Here is a 26,570-nt window from a genome sequence, read left to right as displayed (position 1 = left end):
TGGGGTTCCCACATGAAGACCAAGTTACTCACCTGCTACACATGTGCAGGGTTCTAAGTCCAGCAAGAGCTCACTCTGGTTGGTGATTCAGTCCTTGTTAGTTGACTCTGTTGGTCTTCCTGTGGAGTCCCTGTCCTTTCTGGTTCTTCAATCCTTCTCCCAACACTCCCTTAAGATTCCCCCAGCTCCATCTAATGCTCGGGTGTAAGTCTCTGATATCTCTGTATTGGCTGCTGGTAGGAGCCCCTCAGAGAATAATTCTGTCAAGGTCCTGCCTACAATCATAACAGAATATCATTAATTGTGTCAGGGATTGGTTCTTGCCCATGGGATAGGTTTCAGTTTGGGCAGTCATTGGTTGGCCATTCCCTCAGTCTCTGCTCTATCTTTGTCCCTGAACATTTTGTAAACAGGACAATTTTTGAGTTAAAGGTTTTGTGGGTGGGTTGCTGTACTTATTCTTCCCTGGGATTCCTGGCTGGCTACAGGAAGTGGACACTTTAGGATTCATATTCACTCCAGTGCTAGGAGTCTCAGTTAGCGTCATCCCCATAAACCGTCTAGGGTTTCACTCCATCCCAGGTCTAATGGGATTTAAAAGAAGATATACTCAGGTCTACTCATTCTCTGTTTTGTTGTTGTTGTTTGTTGTTTTTATTTTTTGGTCTGACTGCTTCTACTTGTTTTGTTTTGTTTAGTTTATAGTTTTCTACTATGGATTTAAAAATGAGTACTTTTAAGGAATTGACTAGACAAGCTGGTGTCTACCTGTCCTCTCTTTTCTTATGTTTTCATAATTTTACAATTTTAAAAGTCTCTATATTCATTTAGTCTTTGATAACACAAGTCTGACAAAGATTTCAGGTATTTCCTATCTCTACTCACTGTGCCAGTTAAACAGTTCTTTACATATTAACAAACAAGTAAACGTAGTTATATTCAACACATCCTCCTTAATTTTTATTTACAAGGGGCAAAATTACAAATGCACTACAAACCTGTAGAAGAATTACTTGAGGTTATATTAATTTATATCAAATAAGGAATGGAAAAATATAACATTCTTTTATAATTATAAAAATATAACATTCTCCTATAACATTCTTTTATAATCTTGATCTGCAAATTACTACTTCTAGAGTAATAATATATCACTAGTAAACTCTAATATACACTTGTACAGTTGATACATTCCTCTGAGTTAGTTATGCAAATGCAACCTTTTTTTTTCCTGTATCATTTCAAAGTTAGTTTGGATTGGAATTTTTCAGCCTTGTTTCATTGGTTGCTTTGATACGCTAAGGTTAAGATTTGTATGCAAAAATAAATATGAGTCTTGAAAATGTTAAAAACAACAAACTAAGAAATATATTATGCAGATTGCGGTAAATATTACATGAATACACCCAATGTGCACAATGATCATATTTGGTCACCTAAAATGAAACATAATTTCAAGTATCACAGGGCATGCAGCACAAAGAAAATATAACCCTATATTTTTAAGCCATTTACATTATTATAGTAAAACATAGTTAAATAATACCAAAACACTTAAATATGGTCAAAATTTCATTTAGGCAAGAAAGATAATTGGACTCAGGCTTAGCTTAGGATATTTGAATTCATATCTTCATGATTTCTGCCATTTACTAAGTCCCAATTTACTTCATGTCTAGTTAATAGAATCGTAACAATTTATGTCCATAGTGTCAAACTGTCACAATGGCATAACAAAAGACTAAGTACCTTAACCCCATAGGAAGAACAACAGTATCAACCAACCAGACCCCTCAGAGCTCCCAGGGACTAAACTACCAACCAAAGAATATACATGGAGTGTCCCATGGCTCCAGCTGCATATGTAGCAGAGGATGGACTAATCTGGTATCAATGGGAGGGAGGCCCTTGTTCCTGTGGAGGCTCAATGCCCCATTGTAGGGGAATTTGAGGGTGGTGAGATGGGAGTGCGGGGGGGGGGGCACCCTCACGCAGGGGGAAGTGGAATGGGTTGGGGTTTTGCAGACAGGAAACCAAGGAAGGGGTTAGCAGTGGAAATGTAAACAAATAAAATGTCTAATAAAAAACAAATAACAGAACAAAATAAAAATAACAATGACAAAACCAACCTTTTTATTCTTGACACATATGGTCATATGCAAATTCAAATTAATGTACTGTGGAAACAAGGCACATGATTCCAAGTACACTTCTAACGTAGACAGAGTATGGGAGGAAACGTTTCTGAATCTGTATCTAAATGTAAGCCCTGCAAATAGCCGGGCAGTAATGAACTCATGGCAGTGTAGTGAACCCTGAAGGAAATAAGGCCAGTGGCGATATTAAAAAGCAATGCTGGGGAAATCTCCATAGTCGTTCTCCAAGTCTATGAGCGCCAGCTGTAAAATAGAGAGAATCAGCTTTACAATTTACTGGATCTTAGACTGTTTGAATGTTCACCTCTTCTGAATAACCACAGGAAATCTTCTTGAAGAAGCCAATGAAGAACGAAGAAGTGAATTAAAAGACAGCGCCAAATGGTGTGTATGCTTTTGCTTTCTGTGTTAACACAAAAGTTAATAAAGCAAGTATCTTTGAAATTTTAGTGAGGCAGGAAATTTAAAATTAGTACATTTGAATCTCAGAAAAATTCATTTGAAAAAAGAAAAAAAAAAACAGTTTTCAGTTCACATAACAGAAACTTTTGTTATTTTCTTTGTAATATATCTTGAAGCTACAGGCACCATCACTGATGGGTCACATAAAAGCATCCTCCTAAAGTAAGGAGAATAATGTCTACAGGCTTTAACATTGCTTTACAAGTTTTGAAAAAGTTGATCAAACAGGAGGAAGGGAGGTCATTGTGCAGCAGAAAATAAAGAAAAGAGCACCCATTAAAGAGTGTGCCAATATGCTATGTAATCATGTTAGTCACGTTTCTGTTGATGAGAAGACACAGCATGATCAAGGCAATTGATGTATGAAAGAGCTTAGTAGCAGTCCATCATGGCAGGGAAAGAGAGCTGAAAGCAGCAGGTATTGCAGCAAGAACAGGAATCTGAACGCACAATACTTAAACTATCAGAACAAAGCAGAATGGAGCAGATTGGGAGTGGCTTGTGTCTTTAAACTTTCAAAACCTACCATCAGTGACACATTTTCTTCAGCAAAGTTGCATTTCTTAACCCTCACCAAACAGTGTAATCAAATGGGACCAAGCATTCAGATACCTGAGACAGTGGGGAAACATTTCTTATTCAGACCAGCACCATGTCTGATATATTTATATATATTTCCTTCTAAGATTTAATGTCAGTGACACAATAGGATATTGCAATCACTTATTTATTCCAAAACAAACTTAAGAATATTCAGTGGTGGATGCTGATGAGATGGCTTGGTAGATAATGCTACTTCCATTCACAAGTTTGACTTGATTTTTATGATAGTAATACAACATTAAAAGACATAATATTCTTAGAAGGACAAATTCTTAATGGCTTTGGGTATAGACAGCAATATTGGATCAAAAGTAAGACTGATCAAAAAACAAACAAACAAAAAACATTAAGAAGCAGGGTTTTTGATACATATGCAGCTAAAGACAAGAGCTCCCGGGTACTGGTTAGTTCATATTGTTGTTCCACCTATAGGGTTGCAGTTCCCTATAGCTCCTTGGGTAATTTCTCTAGCTCCTCCATTAGGGGCCGTGTGACCCATCCAATAGCTGACTATGATCATCCACTTCTGTGTTTGCTAGGCCCCGGCATAGAGAGCTATAACTGGGTCCTTTCAGCAAAATCTTGCTAGTGTATGCATATGTATCAAAAGATGGCCTAGTCGGCCATCACTGCAAAGAGAGGCCCATTGGACTTGCAAACTTTATATGCCCCAGTACAGGGGAACTCCAGGGCCAAAAAGGGGGAGTAGGTGGGTAGGGGATTGGTGGGGTGGGTATGGGGGACCTTTGGGATAGCATTGAAAATGTAAATGAGGAAAATACCTAATTAAAAAAAAAGAAAAAAAAGAAGCAGGTTTTTTCTGGAATTAAATCTTATGTTCTAAAAAGGACAGTGTTGAGAGAATTAGAAAGAAAGCTACAGACTGGGAGAAAAATTACAAAAGACATTTTGACAGAATATAGCAACATGGCTGGTCTGACAAGAGATCACACCCAAAGACCTAGGTCTGTGTGTTTCATCTGGAATGCAGACATGCCAATCAACCTTAATCCTCCTGTTTGGAATACACGCATGCCCTGAGAACATACCTTCAAGATGAATAAGTTTGAAGTAATTTCTAATTGAGGTGCAGTCAAAGTGACAAACCAGAGGAAGTTTTGTAATGATAGGATATGCCAAACTCTCACAAGAATTGTTATGACCAAATCACAGGTTACCCACAGACCACCAAAGGCCATCAGGAATCCAACTTGTATGGGAAAGCAAAGGATCCTTATCCAAGTTTGAGCTGGACCCTCCAACCTTCCCAACACGATGGATGGTATGTAATATACTGATCTGGTAGAAGCCTTGCCTTTTTATCATGATTGTCGAAGGGTAAGGGAATTTCCAACTTGACATACATAATTGGTTGACATTTACTTGGTACACATCTATTGGCTAGTAGTGATTTCAGCTTGGTATGAATAATGGTCGCTAGCTTCATCAATCTTCTTTGAGGCATTAGGAACTTTCCCCTTAAGAACTATTTGGTTGTTGCTAGGAGTGGAGCTGCTGTTTGTTTAGTGTAATTATGATTGTTGCCATGGTTCCTGGAATAAGTTGGAATTTACCAGTAGTTGTGCTCATTCTAGGGACAAGTTCATCATAAAATTCAGTCTGAAAGCGAAATGGGATTTGTAATGTTAAGCTGGGCCCATCTGAACTACACAGGAAAGAGAAGCTATTTAAGAGGGAGAGAATTGAATGAGTTCATTCAGTCAGTGAAATTGAATGTAGTTGAATCACTGAAGTTTGTTCAGTGCAGCTGAGTTCAGTTGAGTTCCTTAGTGAGTTCCATCAAGTATGTGCAGTGTAAATCAGAAAAGGCAGTTAAAGTCAGAGCATAAGGAGCCAGAAAAGTAGAACATATTGCCAGGTTCGTATGAGGCCAAGCAGAGCAACTCAGTGAGAAGCTGAGAGAACTCAGATTGAATCCATCAGATTTGAGAGGAGAACAGAACAGCCAAATTGGGCAAGACAGTCAGGGTTCAGAAAGAACTAAAAACGTTGAGTTTATTCAGCATTAAGCCTCTGAAATGGTAATTATATTAGGTGAATAAATGTTACTTTTATAGGATTGTTATTCACATAACCAAACAGAGAATTCCAAAGTATAAAATGGATGCACAAACATCCTAAGTATATGGTAAACCAGAGCCTAGAATAGAGAGCTCCCTAACGAACACATAACAATGAGAGAGAACACATGAGAAGAGGTTCACAGAACACATCAAGTGAGACCTATTAATTGAAATGTAAATAAGATACCACTTTTGCAGAGATTCTAACAGGACCATTATCTAGTGCTATCACAAGAAGTTGAAGTTAATGTGGAACTTTGGTAATTCTTTCTTACTCACTGCAAGGGGATTATAGAAAGTCTATTCTGAAATATGCAGTTTTTTTAAATTTAAATGAATGCTTATCATAAAACACTGCAATCACATGCTTTGGTATTTGGCTAACTAAACTGAGATCCAAGGCACACACAAATTCTCCATATAGGCTTTACGGAGGCCTCATCCATAATGGCAAGAACTTGGAAACAACCTATATGCCCTTGAGAGGATTAATAGGGTTGGTAAAACCAGTAAAGATAAATAAACTACTAGGTTATAAAAAAATAAAGATAGTACCAAAATGAATATTCCTACACAAAAAGAAAATGAAAGATTGCATATTCTGTGATTCTGACTGGGTCACCTTCTATAAGAATATATAAGCTGTGAAGATGGTAAAAGTATAATGGTTATCAGCAACTGAAAAGTGGAGAATGTTAGACGAGTAAGTTGAGTTCCTTAATCTTCACTGCAAAAGAGTCTCTGTGACCCTGTACTGGCTGGTGTTTGTCCTTATGTATTTGTTCAAATATACAAGATGGATGAGTAAATCTCGTGTCAGATATTGATCTGAATGATGTGTCAGCTTATGTTTTAAAGTTGTACCAAAAGGACCAAATTGTGAGCTATATTGCAAAAAATAAAGGATATATATGTAAAAAAATTTAAATATTCATCCGAATTTGCTATTGGATGTTAATCGATATTGAATGTTAACGTTGTGTAGAAGTAGGAAAGGGAAGCACCAGCAGTGGCTCATGCACGTGGTTTATTCTGGCATGAATGGTCCAACAAAAATCTTTGATCTTATATTGTGTCTTGTATTTATGTATTCAGCCCTGACAAGCCTGGATAGCCACTTTTTGTGTTCTTCTCCATAGTTGCTTGGAGTTATTTATGTATAGTCAAGACCTTGTGGGCTTCCCTGAAAAACATGCCATAGAGGTGGATTATATAAACAGAGAAGGAAATTGACACAATTATATTATAATCCCAAAAGTAAAAAAAAAAAAAAAAAAAAAAAAATCTTTGACTTGAAATTTGTGGTGTCATACAATATGCTCCACAGGAGAAGCTCATAATCTTCTATATTCTGACCATGGTTATGGTTATTACCTTTCAGTTACACTCTGACAAAATGACGATGAAGTATATTATCCTGGTAAAGAAGTGCTCATAAAAATCAGCAATATTTGTTGGTGTAGATGAGTGAGAAACAATATGCTTACAGAGTTCACATATATAAGGACAAGATTACATATCCCTTAAAGGTACATCTAGGATATATATATCCCTTAAAGGTACATCTAGGATATATATATATATCCTATATCCTATCTCTCTCTCTCTCTCTATATATATATATATATATATATATAGAGAGAGAGAGAGAGAGAGAACTACAAATTTTAATCACCCAGAGAATCATTCCAATCATATTTGTGGATGAACATATAGTTTTCAAAAGAAGAACAGGGATAAGCAATAATTTCTGGAAATCATTCAGCATTCTTAATCACTGAGCAAATGTAAATCAAGATATTGTAATTACCATCACATCCATTTCAGAATGAGTATCATCATAAAGTAGCAAAAAATGTTGGTAAGGACATGTCAGAGAAGAGCCAACAAAACAAAGTACATAGAAATGTATCATGTTGAGTCATTGCCCTATATGTGAATATTTAAAATAAACTAACAAATTAAACAATTAAAAGCAAAACCGTATGGAAAATATTTATCTCTCATTTGATTAAATTGACTTTTTTGCATTTTTAAATAAAATATATATGTGACTACTAACTAACACAAGGAGAGATCCTGAAAAAGAAGAAAGGAGATTAATGCAAACCGTACATTTTCTTTGCTGGCTTTACATTTACATAACTATTATCACAACCCTTTATAACTTCAAAATTAGTATTAATACTGATTTTGACACTAATGTAAATTAGCAGAATACCTCTAAAGTTAGAGGTGAGTTATATATCTTATCTGATCAATAACTGAGAAAAGAACTTTCACACTATCTATGATGATATCATATAATCATCATAGAACAGGAGGATGAAAAAAAATTGTAGAGGAATTTTTTTTTTTTTTTTTTTTTTTTTTGGTTTTTCGAGACAGGGTTTCTCTGTAGAGCCCTGGCTGTCCTGGAACTCACTCTGTAGCCCAGGCTGGACTTGAACTCAGAAATCCACCTGCCTCTGCCTCCCAAATGCTGGGCTTAAAGGCATGCACCACCACTGCCCGGATGTAGAGGAATTTTAATCCAGCAACATGGCTGCTGTGGATAGAATACAGACACACCTGTAGTGCATACTTTAATTCCAAACAATGTAGGTAAGGTTAGTTTGAAGAACTAACTCTCTGGTTCCCAGGTCCCACCAAGACTAGTCTGCACAGGTGAGAGTGTGGACTACAGAAGCTAACAGCTTCTGAGTCAGGCAGGAGCCACAGAGCTTCTAAGGCAGCCCCCATTTTGGCTCGACATTCAGGCACCTTCCCTGCCAGAGGAGAGGTGTCCACCCTCCCCGGGAGGGTTTTGCAGGAGCTTCTGCAGGAGCCATCTTCATTCCCAGATCCCACCAAGACTAGTCTGCACAGGTGAGAGTGTGGACAACAGAAGCTAACAGCTTCTTGGACAGGCCCTGTTTCGGGCCTTCATCTTCTGCCAGGAGGCAAGTCCGAACACCAGATATCTGTGCACTTTCCCTGAAAGAGGAGAGCTTGCCTACAGAGAGTGCTCTGATCACTGAAACTCAGGAGAGAGCTACTTTCCCAGGTCTGCTGTTAGAGGCTAACAGAATCATGGGAGGAACAAGCTCTAACCAGAGACAACTATAACAACTGACTCCAGAGATTACCAGATGGCAAAAGGCAGACATAAGAATCTTACTAACAGAAACCAAGACCACTAGTCATCATCAGAATCCAGCACTCCCACCTCAGCCAGTCCTGGGTAGTCCAACACACCGGAAAAGCCAGACCCGGATTTAAAGGCATATCTCATGATGATGGTAGAGGACATCAAAATTCATTTATCACAATTATGGTTTTGAAGTGTAGCTGACAATCCAAGCGGGTTTTGAATCAAAATGGTCACCTATTAAATATTTGTGTGAGAAAAAACAAGCACAAAACTTTTTTTTTTAATGATGTAATGGATTTACGTACAGCTTTTGCCATAACTGTCTTCTTCATCATAATATGGTTCCAAGCTCAAGACCACATGAGATGTCATTTAAGAATATGCATTAATCTACCTTTAGAATATTTTCACTTCCTTAGGGCTTGAAGACCATATCACAGCTACTGTAGTATGCATTCCTTCTTGCCATATTTTTAGCACAAGATCAAAGTTACATAGACATCTTTTTGTAAAATTTTCTCAAGGATCCAACTTCTCTTCACAAAACTGTCAAAATTGGGCCCACCAATTCTCAGGATCTTAGGCTAGGAACTAAGACTTCAACACTGTTCATGATTTCAATCCAAACTATATCACTGTTATGAACAAAATGGATAGTAAATAAATTGGAATATTACACTATACCTACATTTAATGTGTGTTATTAGAAAAATGACATTTTTTTCTAGATTCGATTCTTTTAGCATTGCCTTCCTTATGTTCCTCTTGGATGGGATAGAAAGGACCAAAATATTACACCGTGAGTATTTGTAACTAAGAGTGAACTATCAAAAATAGAATATATGTATAAAGAATATTTAAACATAAATTATAAAATTACATGTGGGAATTTTGAAATGTCTTTTCCATATTAAAGTTATTGTAAAATTAATCTGTTTAAATCAGAATTTTAATATTATTAAAATGAATAATTGGCATGCGATACAAATAAGACATAAAACATTAATAAGTAATTTTGCTGAATATCCATTTGTATTCGGCAAAACTTGGTAAATTATTTTTAGAATCTTTAAAATTTGTTTTATTTTATTTTTAATAATATTAACTTCATTCTTTTCTTTGTTTTCATAGGTGTATTTGTGGGTGTATATGTATGTGTTCATATTTGGACATTTTAGGTCAATATCAGAGTTATTCCTCAATCACCTAGGATGTTATTATTATTATTATTATTATTATTATTATTATTATTATTATTATTATGAAAAACTCACCCACTGAACCTTTCCATAAGAAATTGACTGGACATGCTGTCAGGTGAGCTCCTGCCCTTCACTGCTTCTCCTTATGGATTACGAATGCTGCCACAAGGCCACAATTTGTGTAGGTTATATACACTTGAACCCATCCATTGACATGAAATTCTTCTGAACATTATTGTGTAAACTCAAAATGTGTATGCCAAGCCTATCTACAACAAGAGTGCCTTCAAAGCAAAATCCTTTGATGAGATGATCATAAAAAAAGCCATAAAAGCTTAACCACAAAATAACTTTCTTTCACAATCATTTTGATGATGCTGTATATAAATTGCTGGTTCAAATTTCATTTTCTTTAACAAGAAACAACAGAAGCAGACATATCTATAAATCTATAGAAATTCTCTCTAGTTTCAATAAACAAGATCATCAAAGAGATTTCTGCATCTTTAGTTATGGTTTAAGAAATTAAATGTAATTAGTGTGTGTGTTTTAGAGGACAGTCTGTGCTCTGTGCACCAAGTAGTTCAAGACTATTGGCAAAAATGAAAATTTATTCTCAGTTTTTCTGTTTTCATTACAATAGCAGTAAAGTTCTCACAAGAAGGACAGATGATAATGCTGGCTGAGAAAACTGTAATTGACAGAGCAGAAACAGAAGAGTGCTCCACGGTAAATCTAGATCAGAAAGCATGCTCAGACCAGAAATTTCTGACTCCATCCATTTTCGATAGTGGACCTGCAAACCAATTAAATGACTGCAAATGGCTGCTACTGAGGTATCCTCACTTGAACGGACTAATTTCATGACTAGAAATTACAAGAGAAACATTTCACACTAAACTATGTAGGAACAAGACTTGATCGGTTTATCTTGCCCCGGTTTTTTGAGGCTGGATTCTATGTGAGACAGTTACAGGCAAAATGGCTCAGCTAACTTATGTTCCTTCAGAAGGGAAATGCAAGCCCCCTGTGCCATATGTTGGCAGTTACTCCATTACTTACAAGCTGGTCAAGATCTATGCACAGCACTAAAGAAAGTTGTTCTATTTCTACTCTCATCTAAAGGGGCATTTTTAAGACACATATAGAACACCCATATGCACCAATATTCTGACAATATATTGTGTCAGCAACACCAGCATGGTGACTTCTCATTGGCTTATGTTCCTCCCAGAAGAAACTATAGATAAAAAAATAGTCAAAATGGAGCAGCATAGGCCATTCTCTTTCCACATTTTCTCATAGTCTTTTCTTACATAGGCATAATTCCTTTCTCTTTTCTTCTCTTCTCTTCTCTTCTCTTCTCTTCTCTTCTCTTCTCTTCTCTTCTCTTCTCTTCTCTTCTCCTCTTCTCTTCCCTCTCCTTTTCCCTCTATCCCTCTGCTCTCCTTTCCATTTCTTTTCTTTTCCTTTCTTTACTCTTTTCTTTTCTTTTTAATTTATCACAAATAGAGGAGGAGTCAGTAATGAAAGGCATAATAATATATGCCTAATGAAATTTCCTAATCCTTGGAATGTTTCCACGTTTCCTGCAGTGCACCCTGGATCTACTGTTGACATTGCTGACAACCAGAGAGCATTATTGACTTCTTTTATAGCACAATGTGGGTATTATTTCTTGTCTATTTTCAGATATTCATCCTACTACAAATTCAAATAGAAGCCTCACAATGTCAGCATGTTCAGAAGCAGTCTAAATTTACGGACAAAAGGAAAGCACAAAGCTTTGCATTGTGTTTCTCCTGTGTTTACAGTTGGAAACAGACCACACATGCTTCTACTTGACACACAGTACTAATAAATCAGAAATATATATATATATATATATATATATATATATATATATATATATATATATATAATACCAATGGCTTAATAGTGAATATTTTACAGTTGAAATAATGTTTTATTCATTTTCATCCAATTCCATTAGACTTACAGTTTAGTGACATGAGCAACTAAATAAAAATCAATTAGAAGGAATTACTTGTAAGCCAGTTGAAGCCTGCTACATTTTCTTGCTCCAGTGATAGTTAACTGACAAAAATTACATGCTCCTTCATTTCTGATAAAGTATGTAAAAAAATTTAAACACATACAGTCTTGAGAAATCCTTAGGGCAACCGATGATAATTGACAAAACCCTATGAATATATCCATATTATTATACAGTAGAGGATGCATATATCATATTTATTATTAAAATTTGCATTTGATTGTTTTGATGTTTTCAGTTTATTTAATTAATAAACTATGAGTTTGGATTCTTCTTTTATACATTTCAACTTCTTTATTGCAAAGAATCACATTGTGAAAATGTATAACTTCGGGTTTTGTTTGGGATTCCTTTAGATACACTACCAAAGACTCAGCCCTTAAATGAAAGACTTGAGAACCTGGACTTAATTTAAATTACACTATCATAGGGAGTTACTGCAAGGAATGAAAAGTTAATCTACAACATTGGAGAATATATTTTAGAAGCCCATATGTAATGTACTACTAGTTATAATGTAATATAAACATTGAGATTCAAAAGAAAGAAAATGCAGATCCCAAGTGAAAAATAAACTATGGGCCTTTCTAGGCAATTTACTAAGGATTAGTAAATGGTAAATACCTAAAGGGAAGAGATGCTACATCACAGAACACTTGTGAATTGAAGGTTAAACACACAAATACAGCTCTAGGTGCAGCATGCAGGGCTCAATACCCACAACCCTGACAATATCAAATGTACTACAAGATACACAGGCACAAGGAAGGAGCCACAGAGCTTCTAAGGCAGGCACCGTTTCCGCCTCCAGACATCTGGGCACCTTCCCTGCCAGAGGAGAGGTGTCTGCCCGCCCTGGGAGACCATTGGCAGAACATCTGCTGGAGACATCTTGGTTCTGGGATCCAGCCAAGACTAGTCTGCACAGGCTTCAGACATCTAGGCACCTTCCCTGCCAGAGAAGAGGTACCCACCCTTCCCTGGAGGGCTTTGTCAGAGCATCCTCAGGAGCCATCTTCCTTCCTGGATCCCTCTAAGAGTAGTCTGCACAGGTGACTCTGTGGACTACAGAAACTAATAGCTTCTTAGACAGACGAGAGCCACAAAGCTTTTGTGGCAGACACTATTTCGCACTCCAGACATCCAGGCGGCACCTTCCCTGCCAGAGGAGTGGCATCTGCCTGGCCCAGGAAGCCATTGCCAGAACATCTGCTAGAGACATCTTGGTTCCCGTATCCTGTCAAAACTAGTCTGCACAGGTGAGAATGTGGTCTACAAAAGCTAACAGCTATTGAGTCAGGTGGAAGCCACAGAGCTTGTAAGGCAGGCCCCATTTTGGCTCCAGACATCCGGGCACCTTCCCTGCCAGAGGAAAGGTGTCTGCCCAGCCTGGGGGGGGCCATTGCCAGAGCATCTGCCAGAGACATCTTAGTTCCTGGATCCTGCCAGGACTAGTCTGCACAGACTCCAGACATTAGGGCACCGTCCCTGCCAGAGGAGAGGTGTCCACCCCACCCAGGAGGGATTTGCAGGAGCATCTGCAGGAGCTATCTTCATTCCCTGATCCTGCCAAGACTAGTCTGCACAGGTGAGATTGTGGACAACGGAAGCTAACAGCTTCTTGGACAGGCCCTGTTTTGGGCCTTCATCTTCTGCCAGGAGACAAATCTGATCAACAGATATCTGTGCATCTTCTCTGCAAGAGAAGAGCTTACCAGCAGAGAGTGCTCTAACCACTGAAATTCAGGAGAGAGCTAGTCTCCCAGGTCTGCTGAGAGAGGCTAACAGAATCATGGGAGGAAAAAGCTCTAACCAGAGATAACTAAAACAACTGACTCCAGAGATTACCAGATGGTAAAAGGCAGACGTAAGAACCTTACTAGCAGAAACGAAGACCACACACCATCATCAGAACCCAGCACTCCCACCTCAGCCAGTCCTGGGTACCACAACACACCTGAAAAGCTAGACCCAGATTTAAAGGCATATCTCATGACTATGGTAGAGGACATCAAGAAGGACTTTAATAACTCACTTAAAGAAATACAGGAAAACACTGCTAAAGAGTTACAAGTCCTTAAAGAAAAAGAGGAAAACACATCCAAACAGGTGATAGAAATGAACAAAACCATACTAGACCTAAAAAGGTAAGTAGACACAATAAAGAAAACCCAAAGTGAGAAAACGGTTGAGATAGAAACCCTAGGAAAGAAATCTGGAAACTTAGATGCAAGCATCAGCAACAGAATACAAGAGACATAAGAGAGAATCTCAGGTGCAGAAGATTCTATAGAGAACATCTGCACAACAATCAAAGAAAATACAAAATGCAAAAAGATCCTAACTCAAAACATCCAAGAAACCTAGGACACAATGAGAAGACTAAACCTATGGATAATAGGAGTAGATGAGAATGAAGATTTTCAACTTAAAGGGCCAGCAAATATCTTAAGCAAAATTATAGAAGAAAACTTCCCAAACCTAAAGAAAGAGAAGCCCAGGAACATACAAGAAGCCTACAGAATGCCAAATAGACGGGACCAGAAAAGAAATTCCTCCCAACACATAATAATCAGAACAACAAATGCACTAAATAAAGATAGAACATTAAAAGCAGTAATTAAGGAAAAAGGTCAAGTAAAATATAAAGGCAGGCCTATCAGAATTACACCAGATTTTTCACCAGAGACTATGAAAGCCAGAAGATTGTGGACAGATGTTATACAGACACTAAGAGAACACAAATGCCAGCACAGGATACTATACCCAGCCAAACTTTCAATTACCATAGATGGAGAAACCAAAGTATTTCATGACAAAAACAAATTCACACACTATCTTTCCATGAATCCAGCCCTTCAAAGGATAATGACAGAAAAAATCCAATACAAGGACAGAAACCATGCCCTAGAAAAAGCAAGAAAGTAATCCTACAACAAACCTTAAAAAATACAGCCACAAGAACAGAATTCCAACTCTAACAACAAAAATAATAGGAAGCAACAACTACTTTTCCTTAATATCTCTTAATATCAATGGACTCAACTCCCCAATAAAAAGATATAGACTAACAGACTGACAACACAAACAGGACCAAATATTCTGCTGCTTTCAGGAAACCCATGTCAGGGAAAAAGACAGACACTACCTCAGAATGAAAGGCTGGAAAATAATTTTCCAAACAAATGGTCTGAAGCAACAAGCTGGAGTAGCCATTCTAATATCGAATAAAATCAACTTCCAACCCAAAGTCATCAAAAAAGACAAGGAGGGGCACTTCATATTCATCAAAGGTAAAATCTTCAAAGAGGAACTCTCAATTCTGAATATCTATGCTCCAAATACAAGGGCAGCCACATTCATTAAAGAAACTTTAGTAAAGCTCAAAGCACACATTGCACCTCACATAATAATAGTGGGGGACTTCAACACACCATTTTCATCAATGGACAGATCATGGAAAAGGAAACTAAACAGGGACACAGTGAAACTAACAGAAGAAATTATGAAACAAATGGATCTAACAGATGTTTACAGAACATTTTATCCTAAAAAAAAAAAAAAAAAAAAAAAAGGATATACCTTCTTCTCAGCACCTCATGGTACCTTCTCCAAAATTGACCATATAACTGTTCACAAAGCAGGCCTCAAAAGATACAAGAAAGTTGAAATTGTCCCATGTATCCTATCAGATCACCATGAACTAAGGCTGATCTTCAATAACAACATAAAAAATAGAAAGCCAACATTCACATGGAAACTGAACAACACCCTTGTCAATGATACCTCAGTCAAGGAAAGAATAAAGAAAGAAATTAAGGACTTTTTAGAGTTTCGTGAAAATGAAGCCACTATATACCCAAACTTATGGGACACAATGAAAGCATTTCTAAGAGAAAAACCCATAGCTCTGAGTGCCTCCAAACAGAAACTAGAGAGAGAAGACACTAGCCTGACAACACAACTAAAACTCTAGAAAAAAAAGGAAGCAAATTCACCCAAGAGGAGTAGACAGCAGGAAATAATCAAACTCAGGGGTGAAATCAACCAAGTGGAAACAAGAAGAACTATTTAAAGAATCAACCAAATGAGGACCTGGTTCTTTGAGAAAATCAACAAGCTAGATAAACCCTTAGCCAGACTCACTAAAGGGCACAGGGACAGCATCCTAATTAACAATATCAGAAATGAAAAGGGAGACATAACAACAGATCCTTAAGAAATCCAAAACACCTTCAGATCCTTCTACAAAAGGCTATACTCAACAAACTGGAAAACCTGCATGAAATGGACAAATTTCTGGACAGATACCAGGTAACAAAGTTAAATCAGCATCAGGTTAACGATCTAAACAGTCCCATATCCCCTAAAGAAATAGAAGCAGTTATTAATAGTCTCCCAACCAAAAAAAAAGCCCAGGACCAGATGGGTTTAGTGCAGAAATCTATCAGACCTTCAAAGAAGATCTAATTACAGTCCTACACAAACTATTCCCCAGAAACAGAAGGTACTCTACCCAATTCATTCTATGAAGCCACAAATACTCTGATACGTAAACCACAGAAAGACAAAGATAGAGAACTTCAGACCACTTTCCCTTATGAATATCGATGCAAAAATACTCAATAAAATACTAGCTAACCGAATCCAACAACACATCAAAACAATCATCCATCCTGACCAAGTAGGTTTTATTCCAGTGATGCAGGAATGGTTTAACATATGGAAATCCATCAACGTAATCAACTATATAAACAAACTCAAAGACAAAAACCACATGATCATCTCGTTAGATGCAGAAAAAGCTTTTGACAAAATCCAACACCCATTCATGATAAAAGTCTTGGAAAGATCAGGAATTCAAGGCCCATACCTAAACATGATAAAAGCAATCTCCAGCAAACCAGTAGCCAACATCAAAGTAAATGGAGAGAAGCTGGAAGCAATCCCACTAAACTCAGGGACTAGACAAGGCTGTCCACTCTCTCCCTACGTATTCAACATTGTACTTGAAATCCTAGCCAGAGCAATTCAACAACAAAAGGAGATCAAGGGGATACAAATTGAAAAGGAAGAAGTCAAAATATCACTTTTTGCAGATGATATGATAGTATATATAAGTGACCCTAAAAATTCCACCAGAGAACTCCTAAACCTGAATAACAGGTTCAGTGAAGTATCTGGCTATAAAATTAACTCAAGCAAGTCAATGGCATATCTCTACACAAAGGGTAAACAGGCAGAGAAAGAAATTAGGGAAACAAAACACCCTTGTCAATAATCACAAAAAAATATATAATAGCTTGGCGTGACTCAAACTAAGGAAGTGAAAGATCTGTATGATAAGAATTTCAAGTCTCCCTTCCGCTCGACTCGAGACTCGAGCCCCGGGCTACCTTGCCAGCAGAGTCTTGCCCAACACCCGAAAGGGTCCACACGGGACTCCCCACGGGACCCTAAGACCTCTGGTGAGTGGATCACAGTGCCTGCCCCAATCCAATCGCGCGGAACTTGAGACTGCGGTACATAGGGAAGCAGGCTACCCGGGCCTGATCTGGGGCACAAGTCCCTTCCGCTCAACTCGAGACTCGAGCCCCGGGCTACCTTGCCAGCAGAGTCTTGCCCAACACCCGCAAGGGTCCACACGGGACTCCCCATGGGACCCTAAGACCTCTGGTGAGTGGATCACAGTGCCTGCCCCAATCCAATCGCGTGGAACTTGAGACTGCGGTACATAGGGAAGCAGGCTACCCGGGCTTGATCTGGGGCACAAACCCCTTCCACTCCACTCGAGCCCCGGCTACCTTGCCAGCTGAGTCGCCTAACACCCGCAAGGGCCCACACAGGATTCCACACGTGATCCTAAGACCTCTAGTGAGTGGAACACAACTTCTGCCAGGAGTCTGGTTCGAACACCAGATATTTGGGTACCTGCCTTGCAAGAAGAGAGCTTGCCTGCAGAGAATACTCTGCCCACTGAAACTAAGGAGAGTGCTACCCTCCAGGTCTGCTCATAGAGGCTAACAGAGTCACCTGAAGAACAAGCTCTTAACAGTGACAACTAAAACAGCTAGCTTCAGAGATTACCAGATGGCGAAAGGCAAACGTAAGAATCCTACTAACAGAAATCAAGACCACTCACCATCATCAGAACGCAGCACTCCCACCCCACCTAGTCCTGGGCACCCCAACACAACCGAAAATCTAGACCCAGATTTAAAAACATTTCTCATGATGATGATAGAGGACATCAAGAAGGACTTTCATAAGTCACTTAAAGATTTACAGGAGAGCACTGCTAAAGAGTTACAGGCTCTTAAAGAAAAGCAGGAAAACACAGCCAAACAGGTGATGGAAATGAACAAAACCATACTAGAACTAAAAGGGGAAGTAGACACAATAAAGAAAACCCAAAGCGAGGCAACGCTGGAGATAGAAACCCTAGGAAAGAGATCTGGAACCATAGATGCGAGCATCAGCAACAGAATACAAGAAATGGAAGAGAGAATCTCAGGTGCAGAAGATTCCATAGAGAACATCGACACAACAGTCAAAGAAAATACAAAATGCAAAAGGATCCTAACTCAAAACATCCAGGTAATCCAGGACACAATGAGAAGACCAAACCTACGGATAATAGGAATTGATGAGAATGAAGATTTTCAACTTAAAGGGCCAGCTAATATCTTCAACAAAATAATAGAAGAAAACTTCCCAAACATAAAAAAAGAGATGCCCATGATCATACAAGAAGCATACAGAACTCCAAATAGACTGGACCAGAAAAGAAATTCCTCCCGACACATAATAATCAGAACAACAAATGCACTAAATAAAGATAGAATATTAAAAGCAGTAAGGGAGAAAGGTCAAGTAACATATAAAGGAAGGCCTATCAGAATTACACCAGACTTTTCACCAGAGACTATGAAAGCCAGAAGAGCCTGGACAGATGTTATACAGACACTAAGAGAACACAAATGCCAGCCCAGGCTACTATACCCGGCCAAACTCTCAATTACCATAGATGGAGAAACCAAAGTATTCCACGACAAAACCAAGTTCACACAATATCTTTCCACGAATCCAGCCCTTCAAAGGATAATAACAGAAAAGAAGCAATACAAGGACGGAAATCACGCCCTAGAACAACCAAGAAAGTAATCATTCAACAAACCAAAAAGAAGACAGCCACAAGAACAGAATGCCAACTCTAACAACAAAAATAAAAGGGAGCAACAATTACTTTTCCTTAATATCTCTTAATATCAATGGACTCAATTCCCCAATAAAAAGACATAGACTAACAGACTGGCTACACAAACAGGACCCAACATTCTGCTGCTTACAGGAAACCCATCTCAGGGAAAAAGACAGACACTACCTCAGAGTGAAAGGCTGGAAAACAATTTTCCAAGCAAATGGACTGAAGAAACAAGCTGGAGTAGCCATTTTAATATCGGATAAAATCGACTTCCAACCCAAAGTTATCAAAAAAGACAAGGAGGGACACTTCATACTCATCAAAGGTAAAATCCTCCAAGAGGAACTCTCAATTCTGAATATCTACGCACCAAATGCAAGGGCAGCCACATTCATTAGAGACACTTTAGTAAAGCTCAAAGCATATATTGCACCTCACACAATAATAGTGGGAGACTTCAACACACCACTTTCTTCAAAGGACAGATCGTGGAAACAGAAACTAAACAGGGACACAGTGAAACTAACAGAAGTTATGAAACAAATGGACCTGACAGATATCTACAGAACATTTTATCCTAAAACAAAAGGATATACCTTCTTCTCAGCACCTCACGGGACCTTCTCCAAAATTGACCATATAATTGGTCACAAAACAGGCCTCAATAGATACAAAAATATTGAAATTGTCCCATGTATCCTATCAGACCACCATGGCCTAAGACTGATCTTCAATAACAACATAAATAATGGAAAGCCAACATTCACGTGGAAACTGAATAACACTCTTCTCAATGATACCTTGGTCAAGGAAGGAATAAAGAAAGAAATTAAAGACTTTTTAGAGTTTAATGAAAATGAAGCCACAACGTACCCAAACCTATGGGACACAATGAAAGCATTTCTAAGAGGGAAACTCATAGCGCTGAGTGCCTCCAAGAAGAAACGGGAGACAGCACATACTAGCAGCTTGACAACACATCTAAAAGCCCTAGAAAAAAAGGAAGCAAATTCACCCAAGAGGAGTAGACGGCAGGAAATAATCAAACTCAGGGGTGAAATCAACCAAGTGGAAACAAGAAGAACTATTCAAAGAATTAACCAAACGAGGAGTTGGTTCTTTGAGAAAATCAACAAGATAGATAAACCCTTAGCTAGACTCACTAAAGGGCACAGGGACAAAATCCTAATTAACAAAATCAGAAATGAAAAGGGAGACATAACAACAGATCCTGAAGAAATCCAAAACACCATCAGATCCTTCTACAAAAGGCTATACTCAACAAAACTGGAAAACCTGGACGAAATGGACAAATTTCTGGACAGATACCAGGTACCAAAGTTGAATCAGGATCAAGTTGACCATCTAAACAGTCCCATATCACCTAAAGAAATAGAAGCAGTTATTAATAGTCTCCCAACCAAAAAAAGCCCAGGACCAGATGGGTTTAGTGCAGAGTTCTATCAGACCTTCAAAGAAGATCTAATTCCAATTCTGCACAAACTATTTCACAAAATAGAAGTAGAAGGTACTCTACCCAACTCATTTTATGAAGCCACTATTACTCTGATACCTAAACCACAGAAAGATCCAACAAAGATAGAGAACTTCAGACCAATTTCTCTTATGAATATCGATGCAAAAATCCTCAATAAAATTCTCGCTAACCGAATCCAAGAACACATTAAAGCAATCATCCATCCTGACCAAGTAGGTTTTATTCCAGGGATGCAGGGATGGTTTAATATACGAAAATCCATCAATGTAATCCATTATATAAACAAACTCAAAGACAAAAACCACATGATCATCTCGTTAGATGCAGAAAAAGCATTTGACAAGATCCAACACCCATTCATGATAAAAGTTTTGGAAAGATCAGGAATTCAAGGCCCATACCTAAACATGATAAAAGCAATCTACAGCAAACCAGTAGCCAACATCAAAGTAAATGGAGAGAAGCTGGAAGCAATCCCACTAAAATCAGGGACTAGACAAGGCTGCCCACTTTCTCCCTACCTTTTCAACATAGTACTTGAAGTATTAGCCAGAGCAATTTGACAACAAAAGGAGATCAAGGGGATACAAATTGGAAAAGAGGAAGTCAAAATATCACTTTTTGCAGATGATATGATAGTATATATAAGTGACCCTAAAAATTCTACCAGAGAACTCCTAAACCTGATAAACAGCTTCGGTGAAGTAGCTGGATATAAAATAAACTCAAACAAGTCAATGGCCTTTCTCTATACAAAGAATAAACAGGCTGAGAAAGAAATTAGGGAAACAACACCCTTCTCAATAGTCACAAATAATATAAAATATCTTGGCGTGACTCTAACTAAGGAGGTGAAAGATCTGTATGATAAAAACTTCAAATCTCTGAAGAAAGAAATTAAAGAAGATCTCAGAAGATGGAAAGATCTCCCATGCTCATGGATTGGCAGGATCAACATTGTAAAAATGGCTATCTTGCCAAAAGCAATCTACAGATTCAATGCAATCCCCATCAAAATTCCAACTCAATTCTTCAACGAATTGGAAGGAGCAATTTGCAAATTTGTCTGGAATAACAAAAAACCTAGGATAGCAAAAAGTCTTCTCAAGGATAAAAGAACTTCTGGCGGAATCACCATGCCAGACCTAAAGCTTTACTACAGAGCAATTGTGATAAAAACTGCATGGTACTGGTATAGAGACAGACAAGTAGACCAATGGAATAGAATTGAAGATCCAGAAATGAACCCACACACCTATGGTCACTTGATCTTCGACAAGGGAGCTAAAACCATCCAGTGGAAGAAAGACAGCATTTTCAACAATTGGTGCTGGCACAACTGGTTGTTATCGTGTAGAAGAATGCGAATCGATCCATACTTATCTCCTTGTACTAAGGTCAAATCTAAGTGGATCAAGGAACTTCACATAAAACCAGAGACACTGAAACTTATAGAGGAGAAAGTGGGGAAAAGCCTTGAAGATATGGGCACAGGGGAAAAATTCCTGAACAGAACAGCAATGGCTTGTGCTGTAAGATCGAGAATCGACAAATGGGACCTAATGAAACTCCAAAGTTTCTGCAAGGCAAAAGACACCGTCAATAAGACAAAAAGACCACCAACAGATTGGGAAAGGATCTTTACCTATCCTAAATCAGATAGGGGACTAATATCCAACATATATAAAGAACTCAAGAAGGTGGACTTCAGAAAATCAAATAACCCCATTAAAAAATGGGGCTCAGAACTGAACAAAGAATTCTCACCTGAGGAATACCGAATGGCAGAGAAGCACTTGAAAAAATGTTCAACATCCTTAATCATCAGGGAAATGCAAATCAAAACAACCCTGAGATTCCACCTCACACCAGTCAGAATGGCTAAGATCAAAAATTCAGGTGACAGCAGATGCTGGCGAGGATGTGGAGAAAGAGGAACACTCCTCCATTGTTGGTGGGAGTGCAGGCTTGTACAACCACTCTGGAAATCAGTCTGGCGGTTCCTCAGAAAACTGGACATAGTACTACCGGAGGATCCAGCAATACCTCTCCTGGGCATATATCCAGAAGATGCCCCAACTGGTAAGAAGGACACATGCTCCACTATGTTCATAGCAGCCTTATTTATAATAGCCAGAAGCTGGAAAGAACCTAGATGCCCCTCAACAGAGGAATGGATACAGAAAATGTGGTACATCTACACAATGGAGTACTACTCAGCTATTAAAAAGAATGAATTTATGAAATTCCTAGCCAAATGGATGGACCTGGAGGGCATCATCCTGAGTGAGGTAACACATTCACAAAGAAACTCACACAATATGTATTCACTGATAGGTGGATATTAGCCCCAAACCTAGGATACCCAAGATATAAGATATAATTTGCTAAACACATGAAACTCAAGGAGAATGAAGACTGAAGTGTGGACACTATGCCCCTCCTTAGATTTGGGAACAAAACACCCATGGAAGGAGTTACAGAGACGGAGTTTGGAGCTGAGATGAAAGGATGGACCATGTAGAGACTACCATAGCCAGGGATCCACCCCATAATCAGCATCCAAACGCTGACACCATTGCATACACCAGCAAGATTTTATTGAAAGGACGCAGATGTAGCTGTCTCTTGTGAGACTGTGCCGGGGCCCAGCAAACACAGAAGTGGATGCTCACAGTCAGCTAATGGATGGATCATAGGGCTCCCAATGGAGGAGCTAGAGAAAGTAGCCAAGGAGCTAAAGGGATCTGCAACCCTATAGGTGGAACAACATTATGAGCTAACCAGTACCCCGGAGCTCTTGACTCTAGCTGCATATATATCAAAAGATGGCCTAGTCGGCCATCACTGGAAAGAGAGGCCCATTGGACTTGCAAACTTTATATGCCCCAGTACAGGGGAATACCGGGGCCAAAAAGGGGGAGTGGGTGGGCAGGGGAGTGGGGGTGGGTGGATATGGGGGACTTTTGGTATAGCATTGGAAATGTAAATGAGTTAAATACCTAATAAAAAATGGAAAAAAAAAAAGAATTTCAAGTCTCTGAAGAAAGAAATTAAAGAAGATCTCTGAAGATGGAAAGATCTCCCATACTCATGGATTGGCAGGATCAATATAGTAAAAATGGCTATCTTGCCAAAAGCAATCTACAGATTCAATGCAATCCCCATCAAAATTCCAACTCAATTCTTCAACGAATTAGAAAGGGCAATCTGCAAATTCATCTGGAATAACAAAAAACCTAGGATAGCAAAAATTCTTATCAAGGATAAAACAACCTCTAGGGGACATGCCTGACCTAAAGCTGTACTACAGAGCAATTGTGATAAAAACTTCATGGTACTGGTATAGTGACAGACAAGTAGACCAATGGAATAGAATTGAAGACCCGGAAATGAACCCACACACTTATGGTCATTTGATCTTTGAAAAAGGAGCTAAAACCATACAGTGGAAAAAAGACAGCATTTTCTGCAAATGGTGCTGGCACAACTGGTGGTTATCATGTAGAAGAATGAGAATTGATCCATTCTTTTCTCTTTGTACTAAGGTCAAATCTAAGTGGATTAAGGAACTCTGCATAAAACCAGAGACACTGAAACTTATAGAGGAGAAAGTGGGGAAAAGCCTCATAGATATGGGTACAGGGGAAAAATTCCTGAATTGAACAGGAATGGCTTGTGCTGTAAGATCGAGAATTGACAAATGGGACCTCATAAAATTGCAAAGCTTCTGTAAGGCAAAAGACACTGTCAATAAGACAAAAAGGCCACCAACAGATTGGGAAAGAATCTTTTGATATCCTAAATCAGATAGGGGACTTATATTCAATATTTATATAAAGAACTCAATAAGGTAGACTCCAGAAAATCGAATAACCCCATTAAAAAATGGGGCTCAGAGCTAAACAATGAATTCTTACCTGAGGAATCCCAAATGGCTGAGAAGCACCTGAAAAAATTGTTCAGCATCCTTAATCATCAGGGTAATGCAAATCAAAACAACCCTGAGATTCCACCTCATACCAGTCCGAATAGCTAAGGTCAAAAATTCAGGTGACAGCAGATGCTGGCAAGGATGTGGAAAAAGAGGAACACTCCTCCATTGTTGGTGGGATTGCAAGCCTGTTGAACCACTCTGGAAATCAGTCTGGCGGTTCCTCAAAAAATTGGACATAGTACTACCGAAGTATCCTGCAATACCTCTCCTGGTCATATATCCAGAAGATGTTCAGACTAGTAAGAAGGACACATGCTCAGCTAAGTTCATAGTAGCCTTATTTATAATAGCCTGAAGCTGGAAAAAACCCAGAGGAATGGATACATGTGGTACATTTACAGAATGGAGTACTACTCAGCTATTAAAAAGAATGAATTCTTAGGCAAATGGATGGACCTGGAGAGCATCATCCTGAGTGAGGTAACTCAATCACAAAATAACTCACACAATATGTACTCACTCATAAGTGTATATTAGCCCAGAAACTAGAGTGGGTGTGTGTGGGAGTGGGTATGGGAGGGGTTGGGGGACTTTTGGGATAGCTTTGGAAATGCAAATGAAATAAATACCTAATTAAAACACAACAAACAAACAAACAAAACTAACTCTCTGGCTTCAACTGCCTTTGCTGATCTGCACTGAACTGCATGAACTCATAAATAAAATCAACTCCACTGCACTGCACTCAACTCAACTCAGCTCCCTCAATGGACTGAACTGAAAAAATCTTTCTCTGATTCACCACTTTGTCTGCCCCTCAATTAGATGTCTCTTTTAAACTTGGCTGCTTCCTTCTTCAATAAAATGGCTTTTATTTCAGACCCTTCTTACATGTTTAAATCCATGGTTTGTGCAGTCACAAGAAACCATGTATCCACAATCAGTTTTCTGTTTTTCTGTAAAGTAAAAGAAAATTACTTTTTCCATGGTGCTGATGAATACAGGCAGATTCACAACTGGGAATGAGGGACATAGAAGCCTTTGGTGACTACCCCTAGTGCAATATACCTCCATCTCCATCCCCCAAAAGAAACAGTAAAGAAAGCTCTTATAAATAGTCTTAGGATTTCTGAAGTTCATCTCTTCACAACTTATGGATTCTGAGAGGATTGCAAATGTGGAATGATTTAGTTTAATTTAATTGGCTGGCCACCAGTAGTTTGACTGTGCTACTGTGAATATATGGGCAACAATAATTTAACTATTTTTCTCTCTTCCTCCTTTTTGAGAGAATGGGAGCTATCAGAAGATCCAGGGGCAGACGTGAAAGAACTAGGAAGTGAGTGTGGTCGAGGATCATGATGTAAAATTCCCAAATAGTCAATAAAAATATAAAAAGAAAAATCATTTCTTTTTAGTAGATGTATGTTGTTTGCATATGTAAGTATGTCAAATGTATATATTGCTTGCAGGGTCTAAAAGTGGGTATTTGATTTTCTGAGAATGGAATTACAGACAGTTGTGAGCCACCATTGGGATGCTGGAAACCAAACCATATACAGGAAATTTGAAAGAACTGTAATAGATCTTAACAGCTGAGACCTTACTCTAGCCCCTAAAGACTGTTCTTTACAATTGTTTTAAATTGTGTGTGTGTGTGTGTGTGTGTGTGTGTGTGTGTGTGTGTGTTGGAGGGGGATATGCATGCATGCATCTATGTTGGGGGTACAAGAGTTAGGGAAGAGTTAGAAAAACTTTGTAAAGTCAGTTTATCCTTCCAATATCACATACATGCTGAGGATCTAATTTAAGTAATCAGGTTTTCAGAGCAAGATTTTAAAAGCTGAACCATCATGCAAATGTTTAATAAAGAAGGGGGAAAATATGGAAAAAGTTTAAAGAAGATAATAAAGACTGAATAATTTATATAAATTGTCTCAGGAAAAATCTATGAAAACTGTTCCAATATATTTTTTATGATTTTTGTCTATACTAAAGGCAATTAGATACGTACCATAGATAGGATACTTTTATTAAAGAAGATAAGATAAAAAGTATCCTTAGGGAAAATATTTGGTGATATGAAGCAAAATTAGTGAATTTAAGGCTGTCATATTGATAAAAGAAAAGCCTTGGGAATAATAATTCACAGAGACATGGATAATTATTTGATATATTTCTAGGATTCTCAAAGTACTGTTGAAAAGACATTAAATTAACAAAAAATGTTACTGC

Source organism: Mus musculus, chromosome 16, assembly GCF_000001635.26.
Source record: "Mus musculus strain C57BL/6J chromosome 16, GRCm38.p6 C57BL/6J".
In the NCBI taxonomy this organism is placed as follows: Eukaryota; Metazoa; Chordata; class Mammalia; order Rodentia; family Muridae; genus Mus; species Mus musculus.
Note: the sequence above shows the minus strand (reverse complement) of the source record.